Genomic DNA, 25,442 nt, shown 5'->3' on the forward strand with positions numbered 1-25,442 from the left:
CGTCCGTGTCCCACTGTCCGTCCGTGTCCCACTGTCCCTGCTGTCACACTGTCTCACTGCCTCCTCTGTCTCTGGCCGCGTTCGTAAATTAGCTCTGAGAGCGCCGGAGCGTCCACGTGACTGCCTCTTGTCCAATCAAATGACTTGGTTCCATTACGACGTCGAATCCAGTGTGCGCTCCGGCGAATTTACGACCGCGGCTCCTGTCACACTGTCTCCTCAGACTGAAATGCTGTCACACTGTCTCCTCAGACTGAAATGCTGTCACACTGTCTCCTCAGGCTGAAATGCTGTCACACTGTCTCCTCCTCAGACTGAAATGCTGTCACACTGTCTCCTCAGACTGAAATGCTGTCACACTGTCTCCTCAGACTGAAATGCTGTCACACCGTCTCCTCAGACTGAAACGCTGTCACACTGTCTCCTCAGACTGAAACGCTGTCACACTGTCCCCTCAGACTGAAACGCTGTCACACTGTCTCCTCACAGACTGAAACGCTGTCACACTGTCTCCTCAGACTGAAACGCTGTCACACCATCTCCTCAGACTGAAACGCTGTCACACGGTCTCCTCAGACTGAAATGCTGTCACACTGTCTGTCTCCTCAGACTGAAACGCTGTCACACTGTCTCCTCAGACTGAAACGCTGTCACACTGTCTCCTCAGACTGAAACGCTGTCACACTGTCTCCTCAGACTGAAACGCTGTCACACTGTCTCCTCAGACTGAAATGCTGTCACACTGTCTCCTCAGACTAAAATGCTGTCACACTGTCTCCTCAGACTGAAATGCTGTCACACTGTCTCCTCAGACTGAAATGCTGTCACACTGTCTCCTCCTCAGACTGAAATGCTGTCACACTGTCTCCTCCTCAGACTGAAACGCTGTCACACTGTCTCCTCAGACTGAAACGCTGTCACACCGTCTCCTCAGACTGAAATGCTGTCACACCGTCTCCTCAGACTGAAACGCTGTCACACTGCCTCCTCAGACTGAAATGCTGTCACACACTGTCTCCTCACTCAGACTGAAACGCTGTCACACTGTCTCCTCAGACTGAAACGCTGTCACACCGTCTCCTCAGACTGAAATGCTGTCACACCGTCTCCTCAGACTGAAACGCTGTCACACTGTCTCCTCAGACTGAAATGCTGTCTGTCACACTGTCTCCTCAGACTGAAATGCTGTCACACTGTCTCCTCAGACTGAAATGCTGTCACACTGTCTCCTCAGACTGAAATGCTGTCACACTGTCTCCTCAGACTGAAACGCTGTCACACCGTCTCCTCAGACTGAAATGCTGTCACACTGTCTCCTCAGACTGAAACGCTGTCACACTGTCTCCTCAGACTGAAATGCTGTCACACCGTCTCCTCAGACTGAAATGCTGTCACACCGTCTCCTCAGACTGAAATGCTGTCACACTGTCTCCTCAGACTGAAACGCTGTCACACTGTCTCCTCAGACTGAAACGCTGTCACACTGTCTCCTCAGACTGAAATGCTGTCACACTGTCTCCTCAGACTGAAACTTAAGCTTTAAGCTTGAGCTTAAGTCAAAGTGGGCGGAGCTTAAATCAAAGTGGGCGGAGCTTAAGTCAAAGTGGGCGGAGCTTAAATCAAAGTGGGAGGAGCTTAAATCAAAGTGGGAGGAGCTTAAGTCAAAGTGGGCGGAGCTTAAACCAAAGTGGGAGGAGCTTAAATCAAAGTGGGAGGAGCTTAAGTCAAAGTGGGCGGAGCTTAAATTAAAGTGGGAGGACCTTAAGTCAAAGTGGGAGGAGCTTAAATCAAAGTGGGAGGAGCTTAATTCAAAGTGGGAGGAGCTTAAGTCAAAGTGGGAGGAGCTTAAGTCAAAGTGGGAGGAGCTTAAGTCAAAGTGGGCGGAGCTTAAATCAGAGTGGGCGGAGCTTAAGTCAAAGTGGGCGGAGCTTAAATCAAAGTGGGAGGAGCTTAAATCGAAGTGGGAGGAGCTTAAGTCAAAGTGGGCGGAGCTTAAACCAAAGTGGGAGGAGCTTAAATCAAAGTGGGAGGAGCTTAAGTCAAAGTGGGCGGAGCTTAAATTAAAGTGGGAGGACCTTAAGTCAAAGTGGGAGGAGCTTAAATCAAAGTGGGAGGAGCTTAAGTCAAAGTGGGCGGAGCTTAAGTGGGAGTGGGAGTGGCTTAGACCGTTAGTGGGCGGAGCTTGTGTCAAAAGTGGGCGGAGCTTGTGTCAAAGTGAGCGGAGCTTAAGTGGGAGTGGGAGTGGCTTAGACATTTAGTGGGCGGAGCTTGTGTCAAAGTGGGAGTGGCTTAATTGATTAATTCCCATTTTCTTTCATTTGCCAACAAACGACCTACCTAGACTGTACGCAGTTGCACCCTAGGATGAAAGCCTAGGATGAAAAACAGAACTCGGTGCCAGAAAGTCCCAGTCACCCAAAAATCGGCACCGTGAAGCGTCACAGGGGTCCGGTCGCGTGCCCCGAGTTTCGAGGCGCTAGCTCAAACGGTCGCTCCGTGGCGCCCCCTTTAATTACGGATTTCGCACTTACGTCAAAGCTCCCCGTTTGGGCCACGAATGGCCGATCAAGCCGAAACTCTGAGTAAACACTTGTCTCACCGAGATGTTCGACATATGTGAAAACCAGACCTCTAGCTCACAGCTAGGAGGGGAGTTATGAATTCTCTGCACTTACGAATGGCCGATCAAGCCGAAACGTTGGGTAAACACTTGTCTCACCAAGATGTTCGACATATGTGAAAACCAGACCTCTAGCTCACTCAGGAGGGGAGTTATAAGTAATGAGCTTAAGTCAAAGTGGGCGGAGCTTAAATCAAAGTGGGCGGAGCTTAAATCAAAGCGGGAGGAGCTTAAATCAAAGTGGGCGGAGCTTAAGTCAAAGTGGGCGGAGCTTAAATCAAAGTGGGAGGAGCTTAAATCAAAGTGGGATGAGCTTAAGTCAAAGTGGGAGGAGCTTAAGTCAAAGTGGGAGGAGCTTAAATCAAAGTGGGAGGAGCTTAAGGCAAAGTGGGCGGAGCTTAAGTCAAAGTGGGCGGAGCTTAAATCAAAGTGGGAGGAGCTTAAATCAAAGTGGGAGGAGCTTAAGTCAAAGTGGGCGGAGCTTAAATCAAAGCGGGAGGAGCTTAAATCAAAGCGGGAGGAGCTTAAATCAAAGTGGGAGGAGCTTAAGTCAAAGTGGGCGGAGCTTAAATCAAAGTGGGAGGAGCTTAAATCAAAGTGGGAGGAGCTTAAGTCAAAGTGGGAGGAGCTTAAGTCAAAGTGGGAGGAGCTTAAATCAAAGTGTGAGGAGCTTAAGTCAAAGTGGGCGGAGCTTAAATTAAAGTGGGAGGACCTTAAGTCAAAGTGGGAGGAGCTTAAATCAAAGTGGGAGGAGCTTAATTCAAAGTGGGAGGAGCTTAAGTCAAAGTGGGAGGAGCTTAAGTCAAAGTGGGAGGAGCTTAAATCAAAGTGGGAGGAGCTTAAGTCAAAGTGGGCGGAGCTTAAGTCAAAGTGGGAGGAGCTTAAGTCAAAGTGGGAGGAGCTTAAGTCAAAGTGGGCGGAGCTTAAATCAAAGTGGGAGGAGCTTAAGTCAAAGTGGGCGGAGCTTAAATCAAAGTGGGAGGAGCTTAAATCAAAGTGGGAGGAGCTTACGTCAAAGTGGGCGGAGCTTAAATCAAAGCGGGAGGAGCTTAAATCAAAGTGGGAGGAGCTTAAGTCAAAGTGGGCGGAGCTTAAATCAAAGTGGGAGGAGCTTAAATCAAAGTGGGAGGAGCTTAAGTCAAAGTGGGAGGAGCTTAAGTCAAAGTGGGAGGAGCTTAAATCAAAGTGGGAGGAGCTTAAGTCAAAGTGGGCGGAGCTTAAATCAAAGTGGGCGGAGCTTAAATCAAAGTGGGAGGAGCTTAAATCAAAGTGGGAGGAGCTTAAATCAAAGTGGGAGGAGCTTAAGTCAAAGTGGGCGGAGCTCAAACCAAAGTGGGAGGAGCTTAAATCAAAGTGGGAGGAGCTTAAGTCAAAGTGGGCGGAGCTTAAGTCAAAGTGGGAGGAGCTTAAGTCAAAGTGGGAGGAGCTTAAGTCAAAGTGGGCGGAGCTTAAATCAAAGTGGGAGGAGCTTAAGTCAAAGTGGGCGGAGCTTAAGTCAAAGTGGGAGGAGCTTAAGTCAAAGTGGGAGGAGCTTAAGTCAAAGTGGGCGGAGCTTAAGACAAAGTGGGAGGAGCTTAAGTCAAAGTGGGAGGAGTTTAAGTCAAAGTGGGAGGAGCTTAGGTTAAAGTGGGCGGAGCTTAAATCAAAGTGGGAGGAGCTTAAATCAAAGTGGGAGGAGCTTAAGTCAAAGTGGGAGGAGCTTAAGTCAAAGTGGGAGGAGCTTAAATCAAAGTGGGAGGAGCTTAAGTCAAAGTGGGCGGAGCTTAAATCAAAGTGGGCGGAGCTTAAATCAAAGTGGGAGGAGCTTAAATCAAAGTGGGAGGAGCTTAAATCAAAGTGGGAGGAGCTTAAGTCAAAGTGGGCGGAGCTTAAACCAAAGTGGGAGGAGCTTAAATCAAAGTGGGAGGAGCTTAAGTCAAAGTGGGCGGAGCTTAAGTCAAAGTGGGAGGAGCTTAAGTCAAAGTGGGAGGAGCTTAAGTCAAAGTGGGCGGAGCTTAAATCAAAGTGGGAGGAGCTTAAGTCAAAGTGGGCGGAGCTTAAATCAAAGTGGGAGGAGCTTAAATCAAAGTGGGAGGAGCTTACGTCAAAGTGGGCGGAGCTTAAATCAAAGCGGGAGGAGCTTAAATCAAAGTGGGAGGAGCTTAAGTCAAAGTGGGCGGAGCTTAAATCAAAGTGGGAGGAGCTTAAATCAAAGTGGGAGGAGCTTAAGTCAAAGTGGGAGGAGCTTAAGTCAAAGTGGGAGGAGCTTAAATCAAAGTGGGAGGAGCTTAAGTCAAAGTGGGCGGAGCTTAAATCAAAGTGGGCGGAGCTTAAATCAAAGTGGGAGGAGCTTAAATCAAAGTGGGAGGAGCTTAAATCAAAGTGGGAGGAGCTTAAGTCAAAGTGGGCGGAGCTCAAACCAAAGTGGGAGGAGCTTAAATCAAAGTGGGAGGAGCTTAAGTCAAAGTGGGCGGAGCTTAAGTCAAAGTGGGAGGCGCTTAAGTCAAAGTGGGAGGAGCTTAAGTCAAAGTGGGCGGAGCTTAAATCAAAGTGGGAGGAGCTTAAGTCAAAGTGGGCGGAGCTTAAGTCAAAGTGGGAGGAGCTTAAGTCAAAGTGGGAGGAGCTTAAGTCAAAGTGGGCGGAGCTTAAGACAAAGTGGGAGGAGCTTAAGTCAAAGTGGGAGGAGTTTAAGTCAAAGTGGGAGGAGCTTAGGTTAAAGTGGGCGGAGCTTAAGTCAAAGTGGGCGGAGCTTATATATTTCCCCCCCCCCCATATTTAAGTTCATTAACATACAGCTCATTAACATACCGCTCATTAGCATGAATCTCATTAACATACAGCTCATTAAATACAGCTCATTAACATACACACACACAGACACACGTATACACACACAGAGACACACACAGCTAATTAACATACAGCTAATTAACATACAGCTCATTAACATACAGCTCATTAACATACAGCTCATTAGCATGAATCTCATTAACATACAGCTCATTAACATACACACACAGACACACGTATACACACAGAGACACACACAGCTAATTAACATACAGCTAATTTACATACAGCTCATTAACATACAGCTCATTAACATACAGCTCATTAGCATGAATCTCATTAACATACAGCTCATTAACATACACACACACACAGACACACGTATACACACACAGAGACACACACAGCTAATTAACATACAGCTCATTAACATACAGCTCATTAACATACAGCTCATTAGCATGAATCTCATTAACATACAACTCATTAACATACAGCTCATTAACATACACACAGACACACGTATTCACACACAGACACACACAGCTAATTAACATACAGCCCATTAACATACAGCTAATTAACATACAGCTCATTAACATACAGCTCATTAACATACAGCTCATTAACATACAGCTCATTAGCATGAATCTCATTAACATACAGCTCATTAACATACAGCTCATTAACATACACACACACACATATGCACACACAGAGACACACACACAGCTAATTAACATACAGCTCATTAACATACAGCTCATTAGCATGAATCTCATTAACATGAATCTCATTAACATACAGCTCATTAACATACAGCTCATTAACATACACACACAGACACACGTATACACACACAGAGACACACACAGCTAATTAACATACAGCTCATTAACATACAGCTCATTAGCATGAATCTCATTAACATGAAGCTCATTAACATACAGCTCATTAACATACACACACAGACACACGTATACACACACAGAGACACACACAGCTAATTAACATACAGCTCATTAGCATGAATCTCATTAACATGAAGCTCATTAACATACAGCTCATTAGCATGAAGCTCATTAGCATGAAGCTCATTAGCATGCAGCTCATTAACATACAGCTCATAAACATATACACACACACGTATACACACAGAGACATTAGCATGAAGCTCATTAACATGAAGCTCATTAACATACAGCTCATTAGCATGAAGCTCATTAGTATGAAGCTAATTAACATGAAGCTCATTAACATACAGCTCATTAACATACATAAGCATACACATACTCATACATCCACACATACTCATATCCACATACTCATACACACACATCCACACACATACTCATACACACACATCCACACACATATACACATACTCACACATCCACACACATACTCATACACACATCCACACATACTCATACACACACATCCACACTCATACACATCCACACACTCATACAGCTCATTAACACATATATACACACACACATCCAGTCACACGGTGAGACACATTGAATGTAGACATCCAGTCACACACGCGCACAGACACGTCCAGCAGGTCTGATAATGGTCTGACTGGATTCGCCTCGAAGAGTAGATGTTCTTTGGTGTGTTTGGTGTCCAAAACGTAGAGACTCGGGCCGGTAGACGCACTGACACATAACTGACACACTGACACACACTGACACAGGAAAAAAAAAAAAAAAAAAATAATATTTTGAGGCGGGATTTTCAAAAAATATATTTTCAAAAGGGAAAATTCCTCTCTCTCTCTCTCTGGACTGAGCCCAGGAATTATTTGCCGCTGCGCATGCCTTTTTTTTTTCTTCCTGTTTGTCCTTCACATTGAAAAGTGCAAATTGACCTGCCCGCCTGGGATTCGAACCCAGGACTACAAAGTCTACCTTGCGGCAGACTTACACACTGAGCTAACGAGCCAGTCATACAAACATATAAAAAAAAAAAATCTCGACATCTACTGGCCAGTGTGGAATCGCGGACATTGGCTGTCAGAGAATAGAATCCTATTATCCCATTTCTCTCTTCCTCTAGAATGACCTGTCGTTGTCTGTGTGTGTCTGTGTGTGTCTGTCTTTATTGAAATTGACAAGAAATGATGGACAATGACTCCACGCGGGGCTCGATCCTGGGTGGCTGCACGTCTCTCTCTCTGTCTGTCTTCTGAGACACAGGAGGGACTTCCGCATTAGCGGTGTTAGCTTAGCAATCTCGTTGTGTTTTAACTTCAGTTTAACATGACTTCCCGGGGTCGTAGAGGGCTGGGGTTAGGCTTCAAATGACCGTGTAGACCTAATGAACTTAAATATGTTCACCTTGTGTTTATACCCCATTCATAGCCAGCGTTATACGTCCCGTAGTGTGACCCCTCCCGGGGTTAATAACGTATGGTTCCCCGCGGGTTAGGAGAACAATTCCAACACCCCCGGATAGACCAGAGGACAGGGAATCTAAAACCATTTGAATGGTGTCTCTACGACCTTCCTATCACCCCCCATCATCATCATCATCTCATCATCACACACACACAGGCCACAGGCCACTTCCACTTACCACCACTGGAGGGAGACAGACACATATACCTGAGTGAGCCTGGTGAGACAACTCAGCATCTGCACTCAAGCTCCAGCCGTGTCCAGTGTGTGTGTGTGCCTGCTAAATTATTGGCGCCGAAGAAAAGATTCTCAGTGTGTGCAAACTCCCAGGACTAGTAGGGAGAGAAAAGAAGTAGCCCCATTTTGGATGCCTTACCTCTGTGAATCCATCCTTAAGTGGAGAGACCGGTTCACTGGGAGTCGGTCCAGGGAAACTTATCTTCTTACCCTCTTCAAATGGCCGCGTGGGTATCCTGTGCAGGTAGCCATAGCCAATTCCACAACCTAGGCTGAAGAAGGGCAGAAATTGAGTGTGCTGTCGGCAATCTGACCAATAGGCAAAATTATTCATATGTCTGTCTGTCTGTCTGGAGGAGGAGAGAGGACAGGAGGCCTGTCTGTCTGTCTGTCTGTCTGGAGGAGGAGAGAGGACAGGAGGCTGAAACGCTGTCACACTGTCTCCTCAGACTGAAATGCTGTCACACTGTCTCCTCAGACTGAAATGCTGTCACACTGTAACTCCTCAGACTGAAATGCTGTCACACTGTCTCCTCACACTGAAATGCTGTCACACTGTCTCCTCAGACTGAAATGCTGTCACACCGTCTCCTCAGACTGAAATGCTGTCACACTGTAACTCCTCAGACTGAAATGCTGTCACACTGTCTCCTCAGACTGAAATGCTGTCACACTGTCTCCTCAGACTGAAACGCTGTCCCACTGTCTCCTCAGACTGAAATGCTGTCACACTGTCTCCTCAGAATGAAACTTAAGCTTTAAGCTTGAGCTTAAGTCAAAGTGGGCGGAGCTTAAATCAAAGTGGGCGGAGCTTAAGTCAAAGTGGGCGGAGCTTAAATCAAAGTGGGAGGAGCTTAAATCAAAGTGGGAGGAGCTTAAGTCAAAGTGGGCGGAGCTTAAACCAAAGTGGGAGGAGCTTAAATCAAAGTGGGAGGAGCTTAAGTCAAAGTGGGCGGAGCTTAAATTAAAGTGGGAGGACCTTAAGTCAAAGTGGGAGGAGCTTAAATCAAAGTGGGAGGAGCTTAAATCAAAGTGGGAGGAGCTTAAGTCAAAGTGGGAGGAGCTTAAGTCAAAGTGGGCGGAGCTTAAATCAGAGTGGGCGGAGCTTAAGTCAAAGTGGGCGGAGCTTAAATCAAAGTGGGAGGAGCTTAAATCGAAGTGGGAGGAGCTTAAGTCAAAGTGGGCGGAGCTTAAACCAAAGTGGGAGGAGCTTAAATCAAAGTGGGAGGAGCTTAAGTCAAAGTGGGCGGAGCTTAAATTAAAGTGGGAGGACCTTAAGTCAAAGTGGGAGGAGCTTAAATCAAAGTGGGAGGAGCTTAAGTCAAAGTGGGCGGAGCTTAAGTGGGAGTGGGAGTGGCTTAGACCGTTAGTGGGCGGAGCTTGTGTCAAAAGTGGGCGGAGCTTGTGTCAAAGTGGGCGGAGCTTAAGTGGGAGTGGGAGTGGCTTAGACATTTAGTGGGCGGAGCTTGTGTCAAAGTGGGAGTGGCTTAATTGATTAATTCCCATTTTCTTTCATTTGCCAACAAACGACCTACCTAGACTGTACGCAGTTGCACCCTAGGATGAAAGCCTAGGATGAAAAACAGAACTCGGTGCCAGAAAGTCCCAGTCACCCAAAAATCGGCACCGTGAAGCGTCACAGGGGTCCGGTCGCGTGCCCCGAGTTTCGAGGCGCTAGCTCAAACGGTCGCTCCGTGGCGCCCCCTTTAATTACGGATTTCGCACTTACGTCAAAGCTCCCCGTTTGGGCCACGAATGGCCGATCAAGCCGAAACTCTGGGTAAACACTTGTCTCACCGAGATGTTCGACATATGTGAAAACCAGACCTCTAGCTCACAGCTAGGAGGGGAGTTATGAATTCTCTGCACTTACGAATGGCCGATCAAGCCGAAACGTTGGGTAAACACTTGTCTCACCAAGATGTTCGACATATGTGAAAACCAGACCTCTAGCTCACTCAGGAGGGGAGTTATAAGTAATGAGCTTAAGTCAAAGTGGGCGGAGCTTAAATCAAAGTGGGCGGAGCTTAAATCAAAGCGGGAGGAGCTTAAATCAAAGTGGGCGGAGCTTAAGTCAAAGTGGGCGGAGCTTAAATCAAAGTGGGAGGAGCTTAAATCAAAGTGGGATGAGCTTAAGTCAAAGTGGGAGGAGCTTAAGTCAAAGTGGGAGGAGCTTAAATCAAAGTGGGAGGAGCTTAAGGCAAAGTGGGCGGAGCTTAAGTCAAAGTGGGCGGAGCTTAAATCAAAGTGGGAGGAGCTTAAATCAAAGTGGGAGGAGCTTAAGTCAAAGTGGGCGGAGCTTAAATCAAAGCGGGAGGAGCTTAAATCAAAGCGGGAGGAGCTTAAATCAAAGTGGGAGGAGCTTAAGTCAAAGTGGGCGGAGCTTAAATCAAAGTGGGAGGAGCTTAAATCAAAGTGGGAGGAGCTTAAGTCAAAGTGGGAGGAGCTTAAGTCAAAGTGGGAGGAGCTTAAATCAAAGTGGGAGGAGCTTAAGTCAAAGTGGGCGGAGCTTAAATCAAAGTGGGCGGAGCTTAAATCAAAGTGGGAGGAGCTTAAATCAAAGTGGGAGGAGCTTAAATCAAAGTGGGAGGAGCTTAAGTCAAAGTGGGCGGAGCTTAAACCAAAGTGGGAGGAGCTTAAATCAAAGTGGGAGGAGCTTAAGTCAAAGTGGGCGGAGCTTAAGTCAAAGTGGGAGGAGCTTAAGTCAAAGTGGGCGGAGCTTAAATCAAAGTGGGAGGAGCTTAAATCAAAGTGGGAGGAGCTTAAGTCAAAGTGGGCGGAGCTTAAATCAAAGCGGGAGGAGCTTAAATCAAAGCGGGAGGAGCTTAAATCAAAGTGGGAGGAGCTTAAGTCAAAGTGGGCGGAGCTTAAATCAAAGTGGGAGGAGCTTAAATCAAAGTGGGAGGAGCTTAAGTCAAAGTGGGAGGAGCTTAAGTCAAAGTGGGAGGAGCTTAAATCAAAGTGGGAGGAGCTTAAGTCAAAGTGGGCGGAGCTTAAATCAAAGTGGGAGGAGCTTAAGTCAAAGTGGGAGGAGCTTAAGTCAAAGTGGGCGGAGCTTAAATCAAAGTGGGAGGAGCTTAAGTCAAAGTGGGCGGAGCTTAAATCAAAGTGGGAGGAGCTTAAATCAAAGTGGGAGGAGCTTAAGTCAAAGTGGGCGGAGCTTAAATCAAAGCGGGAGGAGCTTAAATCAAAGCGGGAGGAGCTTAAATCAAAGTGGGAGGAGCTTAAGTCAAAGTGGGCGGAGCTTAAATCAAAGTGGGAGGAGCTTAAATCAAAGTGGGAGGAGCTTAAGTCAAAGTGGGAGGAGCTTAAGTCAAAGTGGGAGGAGCTTAAATCAAAGTGGGAGGAGCTTAAGTCAAAGTGGGCGGAGCTTAAATCAAAGTGGGCGGAGCTTAAATCAAAGTGGGAGGAGCTTAAATCAAAGTGGGAGGAGCTTAAATCAAAGTGGGAGGAGCTTAAGTCAAAGTGGGCGGAGCTTAAACCAAAGTGGGAGGAGCTTAAATCAAAGTGGGAGGAGCTTAAGTCAAAGTGGGCGGAGCTTAAGTCAAAGTGGGAGGAGCTTAAGTCAAAGTGGGAGGAGCTTAAGTCAAAGTGGGCGGAGCTTAAATCAAAGTGGGAGGAGCTTAAGTCAAAGTGGGCGGAGCTTAAGTCAAAGTGGGAGGAGCTTAAGTCAAAGTGGGAGGAGCTTAAGTCAAAGTGGGCGGAGCTTAAGACAAAGTGGGAGGAGCTTAAGACAAAGTGGGAGGAGCTTAAGTCAAAGTGGGAGGAGTTTAAGTCAAAGTGGGAGGAGCTTAAGTCAAAGTGGGAGGAGCTTAGGTTAAAGTGGGCGGAGCTTAAGTCAAAGTGGGCGGAGCTTATATATTCCCCCCCCCCCATATTTAAGTTCATTAACATACAGCTCATTAACATACCGCTCATTAGCATGAATCTCATTAACATACAGCTCATTAACATACAGCTCATTAACATACACACACACAGACACACGTATACACACACAGAGACACACACAGCTAATTAACATACAGCTAATTAACATACAGCTCATTAACATACAGCTCATTAACATACAGCTCATTAGCATGAATCTCATTAACATACAGCTCATTAACATACAGCTCATTAACATACACACACAGACACACATATGCACACACAGAGACACACACACAGCTAATTAACATACAGCTCATTAACATACAGCTCATTAGCATGAATCTCATTAACATGAATCTCATTAACATACAGCTCATTAACATACAGCTCATTAACATACACACACAGACACACGTATACACACACAGAGACACACACAGCTAATTAACATACAGCTCATTAACATACAGCTCATTAGCATGAATCTCATTAACATGAAGCTCATTAACATACAGCTCATTAACATACACACACACAGACACACGTATACACACACAGAGACACACACAGCTAATTAACATACAGCTCATTAGCATGAATCTCATTAACATGAAGCTCATTAACATACAGCTCATTAGCATGAAGCTCATTAGCATGAAGCTCATTAGCATGCAGCTCATTAACATACAGCTCATAAACATATACACACACACGTATACACACAGAGACATTAGCATGAAGCTCATTAACATGAAGCTCATTAACATACAGCTCATTAGCATGAAGCTCATTAGTATGAAGCTAATTAACATGAAGCTCATTAACATACAGCTCATTAACATACATAAGCATACACATACTCATACATCCACACATACTCATATCCACATACTCATACACACACATCCACACACATACTCATACACACACATCCACACACATATACACATACTCACACATCCACACACATACTCATACACACATCCACACATACTCATACACACACATCCACACTCATACACATCCACACACTCATACAGCTCATTAACACATATATACACACACACATCCAGTCACACGGTGAGACACATTGAATGTAGACATCCAGTCACACACGCGCACAGACACGTCCAGCAGGTCTGATAATGGTCTGACTGGATTCGCCTCGAAGAGTAGATGTTCTTTGGTGTGTTTGGTGTCCAAAACGTAGAGACTCGGGCCGGTAGACGCACTGACACATAACTGACACACTGACACACACTGACACAGAAGAAAAAAAAAAAAAAAAAATATATATTTTGAGGCGGGATTTTCAAAAAATATATTTTCAAAAGGGAAAATTCCTCTCTCTCTCTCTCTCTCTGGACTGAGCCCAGGAATTATTTGCCGCTGCGCATGCCTTTTTTTTTTCTTCCTGTTTGTCCTTCACATTGAAAAGTGCAAATTGACCTGCCCGCCTGGGATTCGAACCCAGGACTACAAAGTCTACCTTGCGGCAGACTTACACACTGAGCTAACGAGCCAGTCATACAAACATATAAAAAAAAAAAATCTCGACATCTACTGGCCAGTGTGGAATCGCGGACATTGGCTGTCAGAGAATAGAATCCTATTATCCCATTTCTCTCTTCCTCTAGAATGACCTGTCGTTGTCTGTGTGTGTCTGTGTGTGTCTGTCTTTATTGAAATTGACAAGAAATGATGGACAATGACTCCACGCGGGGCTCGATCCTGGGTGGCTGCACGTCTCTCTCTCTGTCTGTCTTCTGAGACACAGGAGGGACTTCCGCATTAGCGGTGTTAGCTTAGCAATCTCGTTGTGTTTTAACTTCAGTTTAACATGACTTCCCGGGGTCGTAGAGGGCTGGGGTTAGGCTTCAAATGACCGTGTAGACCTAATGAACTTAAATATGTTCACCTTGTGTTTATACCCCATTCATAGCCAGCGTTATACGTCCCGTAGTGTGACCCCTCCCGGGGTTAATAACGTATGGTTCCCCGCGGGTTAGGAGAACAATTCCAACACCCCCGGATAGACCAGAGGACAGGGAATCTAAAACCATTTGAATGGTGTCTCTACGACCTTCCTATCACCCCCCATCATCATCATCATCTCATCATCACACACACAGGCCACAGGCCACTTCCACTTACCACCACTGGAGGGAGACAGACACATATACCTGAGTGAGCCTGGTGAGACAACTCAGCATCTGCACTCAAGCTCCAGCCGTGTCCAGTGTGTGTGTGTGCCTGCTAAATTATTGGCGCCGAAGAAAAGATTCTCAGTGTGTGCAAACTCCCAGGACTAGTAGGGAGAGAAAAGAAGTAGCCCCATTTTGGATGCCTTACCTCTGTGAATCCATCCTTAAGTGGAGAGACCGGTTCACTGGGAGTCGGTCCAGGGAAACTTATCTTCTTACCCTCTTCAAATGGCCGCGTGGGTATCCTGTGCAGGTAGCCATAGCCAATTCCACAACCTAGGCTGAAGAAGGGCAGAAATTGAGTGTGCTGTCGGCAATCTGACCAATAGGCAAAATTATTCATATGTCTGTCTGTCTGTCTGGAGGAGGAGAGAGGACAGGAGGCTGAAACGCTGTCACACTGTCTCCTCAGACTGAAATGCTGTCTCACTGTCTCCTCAGACTGAAATGCTGTCACACTGTCTCCTCGGACTGAAATGCTGTCACACTGTCTGTCTCCTCAGACTGAAATGCTGTCACACTGTCTCCTCGGACTGAAATGCTGTCACACTGTCTCCTCCTCAGACTGAAATGCTGTCACACTGTCTCCTCAGACTGAAACGCTGTCACACTGTCTCCTCAGACTGAAATGCTGTCACACTGTCTCCTCCTCAGACTGAAATGCTGTCACACTGTCTCCTCGGACTGAAATGCTGTCACACTGTCTGTCTCCTCAGACTGAAATGCTGTCACACTGTCTCCTCGGACTGAAATGCTGTCACACTGTCTCCTCCTCAGACTGAAATGCTGTCACACTGTCTCCTCCTCAGACTGAAACGCTGTCACACTGTCTCCTCAGACTGAAATGCTGTCACACTGTCTCCTCAGACTGAAACGCTGTCACACTGTCTCCTCAGACTGAAACGCTGTCACACTGTCTCCTCAGACTGAAATGCTGTCACACCGTCTCCTCAGACTGAAACGCTGTCACACTGTCTCCTCAGACTGAAATGCTGTCACACTGTCTCCTCAGACTGAAATGCTGTCACACTGTCTCCTCAGACTGAAACGCTGTCACACTGTCTCCTCCTCAGACTGAAATGCTGTCACACTGTCTCCTCAGACTGAAATGCTGTCACACTGTCTCCTCAGACTGAAATGCTGTCACACTGTCTCCTCAGACTGAAATGCTGTCACACTGTCTCCTCACACTGAAACTTAAGCTTTAAGCTTGAGCTTAAGTCAAAGTGGGCAGAGCTTAAATCAAAGTGGGCGGAGCTTAAGTCAAAGTGGGCGGAGCTTAAATCAAAGTGGGAGGAGCTTAAATCAAAGTGGGAGGAGCTTAAGTCAAAGTGGGCGGAGCTTAAACCAAAGTGGGAGGAGCTTAAATCAAAGTGGGAGGAGCTTAAGTCAAAGTGGGCGGAGCTTAAATTAAAGTGGGAGGACCTTAAGTCAAAGTGGGAGGAGCTTAAATCAAAGTGGGAGGAGCTTAATTCAAAGTGGGAGGAGCTTAAGTCAAAGTGGGAGGAGCTTAAGTCAAAGTGGGAGGAGCTTAAGTCAAAGTGGGCGGAGCTTAAATCAGAGTGGGCGGAGCTTAAGTCAAAGTGGGCGGAGCTTAAATCAAAGTGGGAGGAGCTTAAATCGAAGTGGGAGGAGCTTAAGTCAAAGTGGGCGGAGCTTAAACCAAAGTGGGAGGAGCTTAAATCAAAGTGGGAGGAGCTTAAGTCAAAGTGGGCGGAGCTTAAATTAAAGTGGGCGGAGCTTAAGTGGGAGTGGGAGTGGCTTAGACCGTTAGTGGGCGGAGCTTGTGTCAAAAGTGGGCGGAGCTTGTGTCAAAGTGAGCGGAGCTTAAGTGGGAGTGGGAGTGGCTTAGACATTTAGTGGGCGGAGCTTGTGTCAAAGTGGGAGTGGCTTAATTGATTAATTCCCATTTTCTTTCATTTGCCAACAAACGACCTACCTAGACTGTACGCAGTTGCACCCTAGGATGAAAGCCTAGGATGAAAAACAGAACTCGGTGCCAGAAAGTCCCAGTCACCCAAAAATCGGCACCGTGAAGCGTCACAGGGGTCCGGTCGCGTGCCCCGAGTTTCGAGGCGCTAGCTCAAACGGTCGCTCCGTGGCGCCCCCTTTAATTACGGATTTCGCACTTACGTCAAAGCTCCCCGTTTGGGCCACGAATGGCCGATCAAGCCGAAACTCTGAGTAAACACTTGTCTCACCGAGATGTTCGACATATGTGAAAACCAGACCTCTAGCTCACAGCTAGGAGGGGAGTTATGAATTCTCTGCACTTACGAATGGCCGATCAAGCCGAAACGTTGGGTAAACACTTGTCTCACCAAGATGTTCGACATATGTGAAAACCAGACCTCTAGCTCACTCAGGAGGGGAGTTATAAGTAATGAGCTTAAGTCAAAGTGGGCGGAGCTTAAATCAAAGTGGGCGGAGCTTAAATCAAAGCGGGAGGAGCTTAAATCAAAGTGGGCGGAGCTTAAGTCAAAGTGGGCGGAGCTTAAATCAAAGTGGGAGGAGCTTAAATCAAAGTGGGATGAGCTTAAGTCAAAGTGGGAGGAGCTTAAGTCAAAGTGGGAGGAGCTTAAATCAAAGTGGGAGGAGCTTAAGGCAAAGTGGGCGGAGCTTAAGTCAAAGTGGGCGGAGCTTAAATCAAAGTGGGAGGAGCTTAAATCAAAGTGGGAGGAGCTTAAGTCAAAGTGGGCGGAGCTTAAATCAAAGCGGGAGGAGCTTAAATCAAAGCGGGAGGAGCTTAAATCAAAGTGGGAGGAGCTTAAGTCAAAGTGGGCGGAGCTTAAATCAAAGTGGGAGGAGCTTAAATCAAAGTGGGAGGAGCTTAAGTCAAAGTGGGAGGAGCTTAAGTCAAAGTGGGAGGAGCTTAAATCAAAGTGGGAGGAGCTTAAGTCAAAGTGGGCGGAGCTTAAATCAAAGTGGGCGGAGCTTAAATCAAAGTGGGAGGAGCTTAAATCAAAGTGGGAGGAGCTTAAATCAAAGTGGGAGGAGCTTAAGTCAAAGTGGGCGGAGCTTAAACCAAAGTGGGAGGAGCTTAAATCAAAGTGGGAGGAGCTTAAGTCAAAGTGGGCGGAGCTTAAGTCAAAGTGGGAGGAGCTTAAGTCAAAGTGGGAGGAGCTTAAGTCAAAGTGGGCGGAGCTTAAATCAAAGTGGGAGGAGCTTAAGTCAAAGTGGGCGGAGCTTAAATCAAAGTGGGAGGAGCTTAAATCAAAGTGGGAGGAGCTTACGTCAAAGTGGGCGGAGCTTAAATCAAAGCGGGAGGAGCTTAAATCAAAGCGGGAGGAGCTTAAATCAAAGTGGGAGGAGCTTAAGTCAAAGTGGGCGGAGCTTAAATCAAAGTGGGAGGAGCTTAAATCAAAGTGGGAGGAGCTTAAGTCAAAGTGGGAGGAGCTTAAGTCAAAGTGGGAGGAGCTTAAATCAAAGTGGGAGGAGCTTAAGTCAAAGTGGGCGGAGCTTAAATCAAAGTGGGCGGAGCTTAAATCAAAGTGGGAGGAGCTTAAATCAAAGTGGGAGGAGCTTAAATCAAAGTGGGAGGAGCTTAAGTCAAAGTGGGCGGAGCTTAAACCAAAGTGGGAGGAGCTTAAATCAAAGTGGGAGGAGCTTAAGTCAAAGTGGGCGGAGCTTAAGTCAAAGTGGGAGGAGCTTAAGTCAAAGTGGGAGGAGCTTAAGTCAAAGTGGGCGGAGCTTAAATCAAAGTGGGAGGAGCTTAAGTCAAAGTGGGCGGAGCTTAAGTCAAAGTGGGAGGAGCTTAAGTCAAAGTGGGAGGAGCTTAAGTCAAAGTGGGCGGAGCTTAAGACAAAGTGGGAGGAGCTTAAGTCAAAGTGGGAGGAGTTTAAGTCAAAGTGGGAGGAGCTTAGGTTAAAGTGGGCGGAGCTTAAGTCAAAGTGGGCGGAGCTTATATATTTCCCCCCCCCCCATATTTAAGTTCATTAACATACAGCTCATTAACATACCGCTCATTAGCATGAATCTCATTAACATACAGCTCATTAACATACACACACACAGACACACGTATACACACACAGAGACACACACAGCTAATTAACATACAGCTAATTAACATACAGCTCATTAACATACAGCTCATTAACATACAGCTCATTAGCATGAATCTCATTAACATACAGCTCATTAACATACACACACAGACACACGTATACACACAGAGACACACACAGCTAATTAACATACAGCTAATTTACATACAGCTCATTAACATACAGCTCATTAACATACAGCTCATTAGCATGAATCTCATTAACATACAGCTCATTAACATACACACACACACAGACACACGTATACACACACAGAGACACACACAGCTAATTAACATACAGCTCATTAACATACAGCTCATTAACATACAGCTCATTAGCATGAATCTCATTAACATACAACTCATTAACATACAGCTCATTAACATACACACAGACACACGTATTCACACACAGACACACACAGCTAATTAACATACAGCCCATTAACATACAGCTAATTAACATACAGCTCATTAACATACAGCTCATTAACATACAGCTCATTAACATACAGCTCATTAGCATGAATCTCATTAACATACAGCTCATTAACATACAGCTCATTAACATACACACACACACATATGCACACACAGAGACACACACACAGCTAATTAACATACAGCTCATTAACATACAGCTCATTAGCATGAATCTCATTAACATGAATCTCATTAACATACAGCTCATTAACATACAGCTCATTAACATACACACACAGACACACGTATACACACACAGAGACACACACAGCTAATTAACATACAGCTCATTAACATACAGCTCATTAGCATGAATCTCATTAACATGAAGCTCATTAACATACAGCTCATTAACATACACACACAGACACACGTATACACACACAGAGACACACACAGCTAATTAACATACAGCTCATTAGCATGAATCTCATTAACATGAAGCTCATTAACATACAGCTCATTAGCATGAAGCTCATTAGCATGAAGCTCATTAGCATGCAGCTCATTAACATACAGCTCATAAACATATACACACACACGTATACACACAGAGACATTAGCATGAAGCTCATTAACATGAAGCTCATTAACATACAGCTCATTAGCATGAAGCTCATTAGTATGAAGCTAATTAACATGAAGCTCATTAACATACAGCTCATTAACATACATAAGCATACACATACTCATACATCCACACATACTCATATCCACATACTCATACACACACATCCACACACATACTCATACACACACATCCACACACATATACACATACTCACACATCCACACACATACTCATACACACATCCACACATACTCATACACACACATCCACACTCATACACATCCACACACTCATACAGCTCATTAACACATATATACACACACACATCCAGTCACACGGTGAGACACATTGAATGTAGACATCCAGTCACACACGCGCACAGACACGTCCAGCAGGTCTGATAATGGTCTGACTGGATTCGCCTCGAAGAGTAGATGTTCTTTGGTGTGTTTGGTGTCCAAAACGTAGAGACTCGGGCCGGTAGACGCACTGACACATAACTGACACACTGACACACACTGACACAGAAGAAAAAAAAAAAAAAAAAAAAAATATTTTGAGGCGGGATTTTCAAAAAATATATTTTCAAAAGGGAAAATTCCTCTCTCTCTCTCTCTCTCTCTGGACTGAGCCCAGGAATTATTTGCCGCTGCGCATGCCTTTTTTTTTTCTTCCTGTTTGTCCTTCACATTGAAAAGTGCAAATTGACCTGCCCGCCTGGGATTCGAACCCAGGACTACAAAGTCTACCTTGCGGCAGACTTACACACTGAGCTAACGAGCCAGTCATACAAACATATATATAAAAAAAAAAAATCTCGACATCTACTGGCCAGTGTGGAATCGCGGACATTGGCTGTCAGAGAATAGAATCCTATTATCCCATTTCTCTCTTCCTCTAGAATGACCTGTCGTTGTCTGTGTGTGTCTGTGTGTGTCTGTCTTTATTGAAATTGACAAGAAATGATGGACAATGACTCCACGCGGGGCTCGATCCTGGGTGGCTGCACGTCTCTCTCTCTGTCTGTCTTCTGAGACACAGGAGGGACTTCCGCATTAGCGGTGTTAGCTTAGCAATCTCGTTGTGTTTTAACTTCAGTTTAACATGACTTCCCGGGGTCGTAGAGGGCTGGGGTTAGGCTTCAAATGACCGTGTAGACCTAATGAACTTAAATATGTTCACCTTGTGTTTATACCCCATTCATAGCCAGCGTTATACGTCCCGTAGTGTGACCCCTCCCGGGGTTAATAACGTATGGTTCCCCGCGGGTTAGGAGAACAATTCCAACACCCCCGGATAGACCAGAGGACAGGGAATCTAAAACCATTTGAATGGTGTCTCTACGACCTTCCTATCACCCCCCATCATCATCATCATCTCATCATCACACACACAGGCCACAGGCCACTTCCACTTACCACCACTGGAGGGAGACAGACACATATACCTGAGTGAGCCTGGTGAGACAACTCAGCATCTGCACTCAAGCTCCAGCCGTGTCCAGTGTGTGTGTGTGCCTGCTAAATTATTCATATGTCTGTCTGTCTGTCTGGAGGAGGAGAGAGGACAGGAGGCTGAAACGCTGTCACACTGTCTCCTCAGACTGAAATGCTGTCACACTGTCTCCTCAGACTGAAATGCTGTCACACTGTCTCCTCAGACTGAAACGCTGTCACACTGTCTCCTCAGACTGAAATGCTGTCACACTGTCTCCTCAGACTGAAATGCTGTCACACTGTCACCTCTCAGACTGAAATGCTGTCACACTGTCTCCTCAGACTGAAATGCTGTCACACTGTCTCCTCAGACTGAAACGCTGTCACACTGTCTCCTCCTCAGACTGAAACGCTGTCACACTGTCTCCTCAGACTGAAATGCTGTCACACCGTCTCATCAGGCTGAAATGCTGTCACACTGTCTCCTCCTCACACTGAAATGCTGTCACACTGTCTCCTCAGACTGAAACGCTGTCACACTGTCTCCTCCTCAGACTGAAATGCTGTCACACTGTCTCCTCAGACTGAAATGCTGTCACACCGTCTCCTCAGACTGAAATGCTGTCACACTGTCTCCTCAGACTGAAACGCTGTCACACTGTCTCCTCAGACTGAAATGCTGTCACACTGTCTCCTCAGACTGAAACGCTGTCACACTGTCTCCTCAGACTGAAACGCTGTCACACTGTCTCCTCAGACTGAAATGCTGTCACACCGTCTCCTCAGACTGAAACGCTGTCACACTGTCTCCTCAGACTGAAATGCTGTCACACTGTCTCCTCAGACTGAAATGCTGTCACACTGTCTCCTCAGACTGAAACGCTGTCACACTGTCTCCTCCTCAGACTGAAATGCTGTCACACTGTCTCCTCAGACTGAAATGCTGTCACACTGTCTCCTCAGACTGAAATGCTGTCACACTGTCTCCTCAGACTGAAATGCTGTCACACTGTCTCCTCACACTGAAACTTAAGCTTTAAGCTTGAGCTTAAGTCAAAGTGGGCAGAGCTTAAATCAAAGTGGGCGGAGCTTAAGTCAAAGTGGGCGGAGCTTAAATCAAAGTGGGAGGAGCTTAAATCAAAGTGGGAGGAGCTTAAGTCAAAGTGGGCGGAGCTTAAACCAAAGTGGGAGGAGCTTAAATCAAAGTGGGAGGAGCTTAAGTCAAAGTGGGCGGAGCTTAAATTAAAGTGGGAGGACCTTAAGTCAAAGTGGGAGGAGCTTAAATCAAAGTGGGAGGAGCTTAATTCAAAGTGGGAGGAGCTTAAGTCAAAGTGGGAGGAGCTTAAGTCAAAGTGGGAGGAGCTTAAGTCAAAGTGGGCGGAGCTTAAATCAGAGTGGGCGGAGCTTAAGTCAAAGTGGGCGGAGCTTAAATCAAAGTGGGAGGAGCTTAAATCGAAGTGGGAGGAGCTTAAGTCAAAGTGGGCGGAGCTTAAACCAAAGTGGGAGGAGCTTAAATCAAAGTGGGAGGAGCTTAAGTCAAAGTGGGCGGAGCTTAAATTAAAGTGGGCGGAGCTTAAGTGGGAGTGGGAGTGGCTTAGACCGTTAGTGGGCGGAGCTTGTGTCAAAAGTGGGCGGAGCTTGTGTCAAAGTGAGCGGAGCTTAAGTGGGAGTGGGAGTGGCTTAGACATTTAGTGGGCGGAGCTTGTGTCAAAGTGGGAGTGGCTTAATTGATTAATTCCCATTTTCTTTCATTTGCCAACAAACGACCTACCTAGACTGTACGCAGTTGCACCCTAGGATGAAAGCCTAGGATGAAAAACAGAACTCGGTGCCAGAAAGTCCCAGTCACCCAAAAATCGGCACCGTGAAGCGTCACAGGGGTCCGGTCGCGTGCCCCGAGTTTCGAGGCGCTAGCTCAAACGGTCGCTCCGTGGCGCCCCCTTTAATTACGGATTTCGCACTTACGTCAAAGCTCCCCGTTTGGGCCACGAATGGCCGATCAAGCCGAAACTCTGAGTAAACACTTGTCTCACCGAGATGTTCGACATATGTGAAAACCAGACCTCTAGCTCACAGCTAGGAGGGGAGTTATGAATTCTCTGCACTTACGAATGGCCGATCAAGCCGAAACGTTGGGTAAACACTTGTCTCACCAAGATGTTCGACATATGTGAAAACCAGACCTCTAGCTCACTCAGGAGGGGAGTTATAAGTAATGAGCTTAAGTCAAAGTGGGCGGAGCTTAAATCAAAGTGGGCGGAGCTTAAATCAAAGCGGGAGGAGCTTAAATCAAAGTGGGCGGAGCTTAAGTCAAAGTGGGCGGAGCTTAAATCAAAGTGGGAGGAGCTTAAATCAAAGTGGGATGAGCTTAAGTCAAAGTGGGAGGAGCTTAAGTCAAAGTGGGAGGAGCTTAAATCAAAGTGGGAGGAGCTTAAGGCAAAGTGGGCGGAGCTTAAGTCAAAGTGGGCGGAGCTTAAATCAAAGTGGGAGGAGCTTAAATCAAAGTGGGAGGAGCTTAAGTCAAAGTGGGCGGAGCTTAAATCAAAGCGGGAGGAGCTTAAATCAAAGCGGGAGGAGCTTAAATCAAAGTGGGAGGAGCTTAAGTCAAAGTGGGCGGAGCTTAAATCAAAGTGGGAGGAGCTTAAATCAAAGTGGGAGGAGCTTAAGTCAAAGTGGGAGGAGCTTAAGTCAAAGTGGGAGGAGCTTAAATCAAAGTGGGAGGAGCTTAAGTCAAAGTGGGCGGAGCTTAAATCAAAGTGGGCGGAGCTTAAATCAAAGTGGGAGGAGCTTAAATCAAAGTGGGAGGAGCTTAAATCAAAGTGGGAGGAGCTTAAGTCAAAGTGGGCGGAGCTTAAACCAAAGTGGGAGGAGCTTAAATCAAAGTGGGAGGAGCTTAAGTCAAAGTGGGCGGAGCTTAAGTCAAAGTGGGAGGAGCTTAAGTCAAAGTGGGAGGAGCTTAAGTCAAAGTGGGCGGAGCTTAAATCAAAGTGGGAGGAGCTTAAGTCAAAGTGGGCGGAGCTTAAATCAAAGTGGGAGGAGCTTAAATCAAAGTGGGAGGAGCTTACGTCAAAGTGGGCGGAGCTTAAATCAAAGCGGGAGGAGCTTAAATCAAAGCGGGAGGAGCTTAAATCAAAGTGGGAGGAGCTTAAGTCAAAGTGGGCGGAGCTTAAATCAAAGTGGGAGGAGCTTAAATCAAAGTGGGAGGAGCTTAAGTCAAAGTGGGAGGAGCTTAAGTCAAAGTGGGAGGAGCTTAAATCAAAGTGGGAGGAGCTTAAGTCAAAGTGGGCGGAGCTTAAATCAAAGTGGGCGGAGCTTAAATCAAAGTGGGAGGAGCTTAAATCAAAGTGGGAGGAGCTTAAATCAAAGTGGGAGGAGCTTAAGTCAAAGTGGGCGGAGCTTAAGTCAAAGTGGGAGGAGCTTAAGTCAAAGTGGGAGGAGCTTAAGTCAAAGTGGGCGGAGCTTAAATCAAAGTGGGAGGAGCTTAAATCAAAGTGGGAGGAGCTTAAGTCAAAGTGGGAGGAGCTTAAGTCAAAGTGGGAGGAGCTTAAATCAAAGTGGGAGGAGCTTAAGTCAAAGTGGGCGGAGCTTAAATCAAAGTGGGCGGAGCTTAAATCAAAGTGGGAGGAGCTTAAATCAAAGTGGGAGGAGCTTAAATCAAAGTGGGAGGAGCTTAAGTCAAAGTGGGCGGAGCTTAAACCAAAGTGGGAGGAGCTTAAATCAAAGTGGGAGGAGCTTAAGTCAAAGTGGGCGGAGCTTAAGTCAAAGTGGGAGGAGCTTAAGTCAAAGTGGGAGGAGCTTAAGTCAAAGTGGGCGGAGCTTAAATCAAAGTGGGAGGAGCTTAAGTCAAAGTGGGCGGAGCTTAAGTCAAAGTGGGAGGAGCTTAAGTCAAAGTGGGAGGAGCTTAAGTCAAAGTGGGCGGAGCTTAAGTCAAAGTGGGCGGAGCTTAAGACAAAGTGGGAGGAGCTTAAGTCAAAGTGGGAGGAGTTTAAGTCAAAGTGGGAGGAGCTTAGGTTAAAGTGGGCGGAGCTTAAGTCAAAGTGGGCGGAGCTTATATATTTCCCCCCCCCCCATATTTAAGTTCATTAACATACAGCTCATTAACATACCGCTCATTAGCATGAATCTCATTAACATACAGCTCATTAACATACAGCTCATTAACATACACACACACAGACACACGTATACACACACAGAGACACACACAGCTAATTAACATACAGCTAATTAACATACAGCTCATTAACATACAGCTCATTAACATACAGCTCATTAGCATGAATCTCATTAACATACAGCTAATTAACATACAGCTCATTAACATACAGCTCATTAACATACAGCTCATTAACATACAGCTCATTAGCATGAATCTCATTAACATACAGCTCATTAACATACAGCTCATTAACATACACACACACACATATGCACACACAGAGACACACACACAGCTAATTAACATACAGCTCATTAACATACAGCTCATTAGCATGAATCTCATTAACATGAATCTCATTAACATACAGCTCATTAACATACAGCTCATTAACATACACACACAGACACACGTATACACACACAGAGACACACACAGCTAATTAACATACAGCTCATTAACATACAGCTCATTAGCATGAATCTCATTAACATGAAGCTCATTAACATACAGCTCATTAACATACACACACAGACACACGTATACACACACAGAGACACACACAGCTAATTAACATACAGCTCATTAGCATGAATCTCATTAACATGAAGCTCATTAACATACAGCTCATTAG

General features: G+C 46.0%; 2 protein-coding genes across 2 annotated transcripts in view; one reads left to right on the forward strand and one right to left on the reverse strand.

The window, feature by feature from the left end:
• The window catches only part of LOC308152590 (condensin-2 complex subunit H2-like), a 245,647-nt gene that overhangs the window by 45,262 nt on the left and 174,943 nt on the right, over window positions 1–25,442 (reverse strand). The gene's annotated exons all lie outside the window — the stretch shown is intronic.
• The window catches only part of LOC308153170 (protein SCO2 homolog, mitochondrial-like), a gene marked incomplete at both ends in the record, with an annotated part of 188,016 nt that overhangs the window by 11,712 nt on the left and 150,862 nt on the right, over window positions 1–25,442 (forward strand). The gene's annotated exons all lie outside the window — the stretch shown is intronic.

This window comes from Nansenia antarctica (assembly GCF_963989245.1).
Source record: "Nansenia antarctica genome assembly, chromosome: 3".
Classification (NCBI taxonomy): domain Eukaryota; kingdom Metazoa; phylum Chordata; class Actinopteri; order Argentiniformes; family Microstomatidae; genus Nansenia; species Nansenia antarctica.